Genomic DNA, 8,571 nt, shown 5'->3' on the forward strand with positions numbered 1-8,571 from the left:
GCCCGATCCCTTGGGTGATCTCTGTGGAAAGAGCACTGTTAAATAGTCAGTTAACCTTTAGCTCAGGGTCATGTTGTGTAGGAATTTGGGGCTGGCCCAGAGACCAGAATTCCACAAGATAATTCAGCATCTAAAGTGTTCCTAGGAATAATTCTTTTTTTTTTTGATTCAATAAAGTTTTATTTTCCCAAATGTACAGCTGATTGAAGCTGTTCATGCATCTTCACCAGCAGCTGGGGCATCTCCGCCCTTTGTGTTCCTGGTGTAAATGGCTTGGGCTCTGTGTTTTGAAACCAGCTTGCTAAGTCCTTCACTAAGTAGCTCCTGAAGGGCTGCCCTGGCCAAGGAACCTCGAATCTTCAGTCTCTCAGAGACCACGGCTGGAGTAATAAGCTTACAGTTGGGAACTTCCTTACAAAGTTTGTCGTATGTAGCTTTGTCAAACAGGACGAGATTGTTCAGCTTGTCCTGAACTTTGCCTTTGGACCACTTCTTCTTTTTGGCCTTGCCATCAGATTTATTTACAGGGTCTTTGTCTTTTTTGGCCGACTTTCCGGCATCTTTCTTCTACTTGTCGTCTTTGGGTGGTATGGCAAACCTCAGAGAGTAGTGTGGACCAGAGCAGCCTTACTAAGATGTCGGAAGAAAAGAGGAATACTTTCATGAGACTGTGTAGCTACAGTTCAGTAACATAGTACAACACTATTTGAATTGTTAATTTATTTTATTTTAATGCCTACTTATTTATTTTTGAGACAGGATCTCCCTGTGTAGCCCTGGAATGTAGACCAGGCTGGCCTTGAACTCACAGAGATCTGTCTATTTCTGTTTCCTGAGCACTGGGAGACCTAGCTATTTATTTTTGAGGAAGGTCAGAGGATAACCTTGAACATCTTACCCTTCTTCCTTTACTTTCCAAGAGCTTGGATAGCAAGCATGTGGCGGCACTACACGTTGCTAGAGGATGCTAGGAACTGAATCTAGTACCTGCTACATTCCAGGCAAGAGTTCTACTAACTGAGCTACATCCAGCCTGTTATTTTATCTTATTTTTGGTCCAAAGCAACAGAATGGTCATAGAAATGAGCTGCTCTAGAGTAAGACAACAGTGGACAGAATCCTCTTATCAGAAAGTGAAATCTATCTGGGAAAGTAAAGCAACCTATGAGTGAGTTCCCCTGTCCTGTTTCTGTCTCTGTACTTAGAAGGCCTTGTAGTTAGCAAAACTCTTTTTACATAGAAAGTGGGAAATAGTGTTGAGAAAAAAAGTTCTGGTAGTAATCCCAGTACTTGGAAAGATGAAGCAGGAGAATTGTCACAAGTTCAAGGTTAGCCTAGGCTACATAGTTTCTGGATGGCCAGTGCTACTTAGTAAGACCTTGTCTCAAAACAAACAAACGTACAAACACACTGACATCTGACATCCTCTATATAAAAAACTTCAGTGGTTTCTAAGTTTATCTGAACCATAGGTACAATGGCTTAAAGTTTCTCAGGTGTGTGTGTGTAGGTCAGAAATTGGTTCCTATCAAGTAAATCCTATCAGCGATTAATTTTTATGTCTTCAGCTTTTGAAGCCAAAACTTTTACCCAATAATCCAACTTGCCAGTTTTTGTTTGTTTGTTTCCTTTTGGTACTTTTCCAAAGGGGGGCTTATGAAGATCAAGTTGACCTTGTATTTGCTAGGCCTAGGCTAGCCTTGAACTCCTAATTCTCCTGCCTCTACTTCCCAACTGGAGGGATTTCATGCCTGCAGTACCTCCCCGCCCCACCACTTTCCTTTTCTTGATGGAGTAGGGGAAGGAGGAAGCCAATGGTGTGGATAGAAGATAAGGGATCTCCCCACAGATAGTTAATGTCATATGAGTCACGGGCCAGCTTTGGACTTGTGATTATTGCAGACAGAAACAGACGAATGGAAATAAAAACAAGGGGAGAGGAAGATGAAGGAAGATTATAGGTTCAGCCCGTGCTGTTTCTGGCAAAGGAAAGTAGTGCAGTCTGGCATTGGACAGAGCTCTGTGCTGGATAGAACCGCAGGTAGTAATTGATATTTATATAGACTTTGGCTAAACTATGCCCATCACCCACATTATCCCGTAATCTCTGGGCTCAGCTCTGCCATTATGTGTGATATGATCAGTCTCACAACAGGAGCTACTGGTTAGAGAATGCTGCAGGATGGTCCCAGAAATGCCGGAGGAGAAGGAAGGGCAAAAAGAACACCTTTGCAGCACAGAAAGTCAGAATTAGTTTGTTAGTCTTCTAGGTGTGCCTATGGCTGTGTGGGGGTATTTCCTGAGCCTTGCCTTGGAATTGACTCATCTGCTCTGAGATCTACGTGACAGCAAATAGAAAACGTTGTGTGGGGACACGTGGCAGTGACTGCATTTACCTCGATACTGTAGATTTCTTTTGCAGAGACGTAAGTTATGTCCTGTATGGATACTAAAATGACACCCATAAAAATCAGTATTTACTGAGCTGATGCGTAGTTTAAGGACGAAGTGAATCCTCTGAGGAACAGTTTCTCACAGATTGGAAGAGCAGAGACTCATTATGTATTTACCATCCCCTTTAGTAGGGAAGAATCTGAGGGCCAGGAAAGTTAAGTAACGTGGTCAAGGTCACACACCGGGCTTGCAAAGGTGCGGTTGTCTGAATTCTCAGTCCAGGCTTCTGACAAATCACTCATGAACAATGGCTATTTACAGACATACTATTAACCTCATTTAAATATAAAACACCAAAGGTACACTTATGGCTGTGAAGAGTAATTGCCAGGGAAGCATGAGATCTCGCCTGCAGCACCAGTATAAAAAAACAAAACCACACACACACACACACACACACACACGCACACACGCACACATACACACACACACACAGAGAAGTGCAGGGGAGGCAGAGATGGGATTATTATTATTATTTATTAATAATTATTAATAAATTGTTATTAATAATTATCAATAAAATTAATAATTATTACAATTACTATTGTTGCTTACCAGCTAGCCAGTCTAGTTGAATTGTTGAGCTCCAGGTTCAAAGAGGGACCCTGTTTGAAAAAGTAAGGTGCAAAGCAGCAGAGCAAGACCTCTGACGTCAACTAACGGCTTCTGTGCACGTGTGTGTGTACACACGCAGGCACCTTACCACATGCCAACCTCTCCCACAAAGGTTGTCCGAGGAATTAAGCTCAGAGGTCCCTTCCTTATAAAACTCTATTGTGGTAAATCTCCCTTAAATAAAATCTGTCCTTACCACCTTAAAAAGACAAATAAAGAAACAAACCACTGAGCCTTTTGCATTCTTTGCTAGGCTCAGGATACTCCTAATCCTACTTTTCCAGGCTGGCTCTTCCTCTTCCCACAGCTGTAACAGCTGGCCTGCTTCCTACTCCCTCGGTTATAGTTAAAAATCTTTCAGGTGTCAGGACAATTTCTTCTCTCTTCTTTTTCTTCTACTAACCTCCCTCAATCTCCCCCTCCCCCCACCTCTTCTTTCTGTCATTCAGAGACCTCTCTATGTAGCTCAGGCTCTCCTGGAACTCTGTAGACTAGGAGGCTTCAACTTCAGATATCTCCCAGCCTCTGCATCCCCGAGTGCTGGGATTAAAGGCATGCCCCCACCCCTCCCTCTTGGCGAGCTAGCTGTGCAGTGCTTGTTGGTCTTGCATCATGGTTGATCCTCACTTCACTGAGAGAGGCACAGCTGAGAACTTCTCTTGGTGTTCCTTCCGGTCCCTCCTGCTGACTTGTGTTGAGGCTGAGTCCTGGCTGTTTCTCCAAGGTAGTGCCACCACTGCTGATTTGTGTTTGTTATCCCCGACGCTACAAAACTGGACTGCTGGGTTATCAGTAAGATGTTCCCGAGGGGATCTAGCTGCCACTGCTGAGCTATACCTGACAACGCAGATGGGATTTTCTAAACAGGTCCACTTCCTGTGTATCCTTTGTTTCCCACTGCTCCTGGTGGGTGGTGGGCTAGAAGGGAGGTTATAGCATTTAAGAACCATCATTAAAACAAAGTCTTGAGAAAATGAAAGTACAAGCCACCATGCAGGCAATAGAAATCTGGATTTCTGGTTACAGATCCCTGGTAAATTAAAAAGATCAAATAGAAGGAAGCAAAAGATGGGGCTGGAGAGATTGCTCAGTGGTTAAGAGCACATGCATACTATTCTTCCAGAGGACCTGAATTCCAGTCCCAGCCCCGACAATAGGTACTCCATAAGCCACCTATAACTCCAGCTCCAGGGTACCTGAATCCTTTGGCCTCTACACTCACATACATGCACATAAAGCGCATACATGCACACACAACACACACACACACACACACACACACACACACACACATTGTTCTATTACAGAGCTAAACCTTCATCCCTCAGACAGAATTTCTATTCAAACCCACATTATCACCATATTCCATTCAGCCTGCCATGGTTACATATCCCTTTAACCCTAGCATGTGGGAAGCAAAGGCCAAATGCAGGCAGATCTCTGGCGAGTTTCATGCCAACCTATCAATACTGTAAGACCCCATCTCCCAAAACACCAAAACAACAAAGACTAACAAACAAATTTAAATAAAACCCCATTCTTATTTATAATTTTGGGGAACAAAAAACATAAAGTGGCTCTTTTTTTTTGGAGGAGTTGCTTTTGCCATGCTGAGCAGGCATCCTGCTAATCCACAGAGTCACACCAACACCAAGAATTCTCCAGTTTTAATTTAGATTTCCCTCTTCCTTCATCAGGGTGTGGATGTTGAGGGGACCACAACCTACCCTTTCCTCAGGCACCATGGACCTGATTCATTGCTGCTGCCTCTGGGTGCTTATCCAAAGCACTGTCTGTCAAGATTTTGCCTCTTGATTGGAGAGATGTGGGAGGCTTTCACACTAGCCTAACAGTAGGAAGTGGGCCACCTTAGGAAACTTTTTATGGCCTTAGAGCAGAGGGAAAAGTGACAAATCACCAGATAAAGTGATATTAATCTCAATTTTATTTACTATCATATGGGTAAAAGTCTCATCAAAATATAAATCTGAAAATAACTAATTGAGTAAGTGAACTATCTGGATTTGTGTTAACTTGACACAGGCTGGAGTTATCACAGAGAAAGGAGCCTCAGTTGGGGAAATGCCCCCCATGAGATCTAGCTGTAAGGCATTTTCTCAATTAGCGATCAAGGGGGCTGGGGAGGACCCTTGTGGGTGGTGCCATCCTGGGCTGGTAGTCTTGGTTCTATAAGAAAGCAGGCTGAGCAAGCCAGGAGAATCAAGCCAGTAAGCAACATCCCTCTATGGCCTCTGCATCAGCTCCTGCTTCCTGACCTGCTTGAGTTCCAGTCCTGACCTGACTTCCTTTGGTGATGAACAGCGATGTGGAAGTGTAAGCTGAATAAACCCTTTCTTCCCCAACTTGCTTCTTGGTTATGACGTTTGTGCAGGAATAGAAACCCTGACTAAGACAAGTAGTTAGACGATAGACATTTTTCATTATTGAGATGGTCATAAGAAATCACAAAGAACATTTTGAAAATGCAAAGAGAACTGTTCAAAAGGAAATAAAGTCCCTTAGCATTTCCAAAGAGAGACCTGTTGAGTATGGTTTAGACTTTTAAGTACACACATTCGCTTTGAAGAGGATTCTAAAGACAGACTGTTGGCTGGGTCAGGGGCTGGGGCTTTGGTTGGGGCTGGGGCTCAGCAGCACTGTGCTTTCCTGGCGTTGGTGAGGCCCAGGTTCCATTTTCCAGTATGGGGAAGGCTGGGGGAGGGACTTACACTTTTCTTTTTCTTCCAACCTGCATTTTATTCCAATTATCATGTTAAAAGTCAACAAGGAAGAAACTGTCCATTTCCGTTTAGACAATTGCGTAGTTTTTATTGGGTTTGCCCTCATCACACTCTGAGGGAGAGGGTAAAATATGATCCTTGGAGCATCAAATTTAGCTGTCTAAGTTGCATCCTTCAGTGATGCAGACTGATGAAGAAAACATGCCACCCTGCATCTGAGCAAAGAGGCTAAAAATTCAGACCTATTGATAGCCATGAAGTCAGTTAAACAGCCTGCCAGGTGACCAAGCTTCCTCCTTCCAACCACACTCCATGTGGATATTAGTTAGTGTTCTGAGAGAGGCAAATGTTATGCCCATAACACGGTACTGGCTCAGTCTGACTCACACGCTTTAAGGCATTCACAATTTATTGGACTCTGACATGAAGACTGTGAGCAAGATGCTTTAACAAACAGATGGTTTTCATTAGATGTCACCATTAATCTTGTCCTGATTATTTACTGAAATGTGTTAAATTGCAGTGTCTCCTTAATCTATCGATGAACTATCACCGCAGAATATGTCACTAAAGTAAAATAATTGTTGTGCATTGGTGAAGTCCACCAGATAGACCAGAGCTGCCTTCCCTCCTAAGATCATGAACAGGAAGAGGTTTGAGGAGAAGGAAATGGTTATTGGTATAGCAGGCAATGTGCTTGGAGACAGGAGAATGGCACCTAGATAGAGTATCACCTAGGCGGCCCTGGGCTCAAATCCCAGCTCCTCCACCAGCAAACAAAAACAAACAACAACGTTTTATGGGCTAGAGAAATGGCACAGCAATGAAAAGAACAGACTGCTCCTGGAGAGGACCTGAGGAGTTCAGTTCCAGGCATCTTACCAGCAACCATAACTGCAGCTCAAAGGGATACAACGCCCTCTTCTCGCCTCCAAGAGCACTTCATGCATACGATACATGTACACAAACACTCATACACATAAAATACATCTTAAAGAAATATAAGGTGCTAACACACTTTGGAGCAATTTTGTCCTCCCTGGAACAAAACAACCAAAGTGTGTAAACAACCTGTTGAATCACAGTGTGACTTTTGTGTGCTTCATAATAAAAAGCTGAGTTTTTTCTTCTTCTTTTTAAGATCTCTGGCTGGGCTCAAACACACTATGTAGACCAGGCTGGCCTTGAACTCACAAACCCTAGCCTGCTCCTGCCTTCCCAGTGCTGGGATTCACTCTGAGACAGCTCTGAGTCATATAATTTTTAATGGATTTATTATCCAGGAAAATTTAATGTGAGACTCCAATTTTTCAACTCTCTCTGTAGCTTGTGGAGGACATATCTTAAGTGTAAAGAGAGAAAAATTAAGATGATTCACAAAAGTTTTATATGAAGGAAAAAGGCTGGAGTCAGGTCCTGCCTCTGGTCCAACGTGCCTCTCTTGGGTTCAGACCCCTATTACATGCAGATTAACAAGTGAGAGGTGGACACTTGTCCCCATGCACATTGCCTGTAATACAGCCACTCTGGAAAGAGACTGGGTATAAAAGCAAATTTAACACCAGCTTGATATACAAAGAGAAGGCTAGACTAGGCAGAACTTGATTGTAAGACTGTCTCAAAATGCACACATGTACTTTCATACACACATACTTATATCACACACACATCTACACATACACACACTCATATACTAACATACTCATACATAGATACAAACACACTCCCATACACATTCAAACGCACTCATAAAAAAACTTACATACACATTTACATGCTCATAAATGCACACATACATAGAGGTACACAAACACACACACAAACTCACAAATACTAGCACACTCATACATACACATACACACTCATAAACATACTCAACACTCACACACATTCATAAACACACACACATTCACAAACACACATACAAATTCACACAAATACTAACACACTCATACAGACACACACATACACAATCATAAATGTGTTCAACACTCACACACATTCATAAACACAGACACACTCACAAACACACACAAGTTGGACCTCAGCTGTAATGTTTTTCTTCAATTTCTATATTCCCTTTATATGGAGTGGAAAGGGCTTAGTAAAACTCTCTTTAAAGAATAATCAAAGACTAAGAATTCAGAGAGAGAGTAAGAGGTTGCCTAACCAATGAGTCAGTGAGACAGCAGGTGCACACTGCTCAGAAGCCCAAGCATGACTATCACTGTCAAGTCTTAGCTAATTACCCAGGTCCTTGTACATGTTAGGCAAGCACACTACCTCCATCTTTAGCCCTATGATCTAACTGTAACATACACTCCCTCCATCTTTAGCCCTATGACCTCACTGTAACACACACTCCCTCCATCTTTAGCCCTATGATCTCACTGTAACACACACTCCCTCCATCTTTAGCCCTATGACCTCACTGTAACACACATTCCCTCCATCTTTAGCCCTATGATCTCACTGTAACACACACTCCCTCCATCTTTAGCCCTATGACCTCACTGTAACACACACTCCCTCCATCTTTAGCCCTATGATCTCACTGTAACACACACTCCCTCCATCTTTAGCCCTATGACCTCACTGTAACACACACTCCCTCCATCTTTAGCCCTATGATCTCACTGTAACACACACTCCCTCCATCTTTAGCCCTATGATCTCACTGTAACACACACTCCCTCCATCTTTAGCCCTATGATCTCACTGTAACACACACTCCCTCCATCTTTAACCCTATGATCTCACT

The 8,571-nt window shown here is 43.0% G+C and overlaps 1 pseudogene across 1 annotated transcript; it reads right to left on the reverse strand.

Annotated features, from left to right (window-relative positions):
- Positions 1-213: 213 nt before the first annotated feature.
- Positions 214-8,099, reverse strand: LOC308421995 (small ribosomal subunit protein eS25-like; annotated as a pseudogene). Its single transcript has 3 exons — positions 8,060-8,099; positions 2,311-2,449; positions 214-598 (listed from the first exon to the last, which is right to left on the reverse strand). The product of its transcript is annotated as a small ribosomal subunit protein eS25-like (transcript).
- Between the last annotated feature and the right edge of the window lie 472 nt (positions 8,100-8,571).

Source organism: Micromys minutus (assembly GCF_963924665.1).
Source record: "Micromys minutus genome assembly, chromosome: 6".
NCBI classification, from domain to species: domain Eukaryota; kingdom Metazoa; phylum Chordata; class Mammalia; order Rodentia; family Muridae; genus Micromys; species Micromys minutus.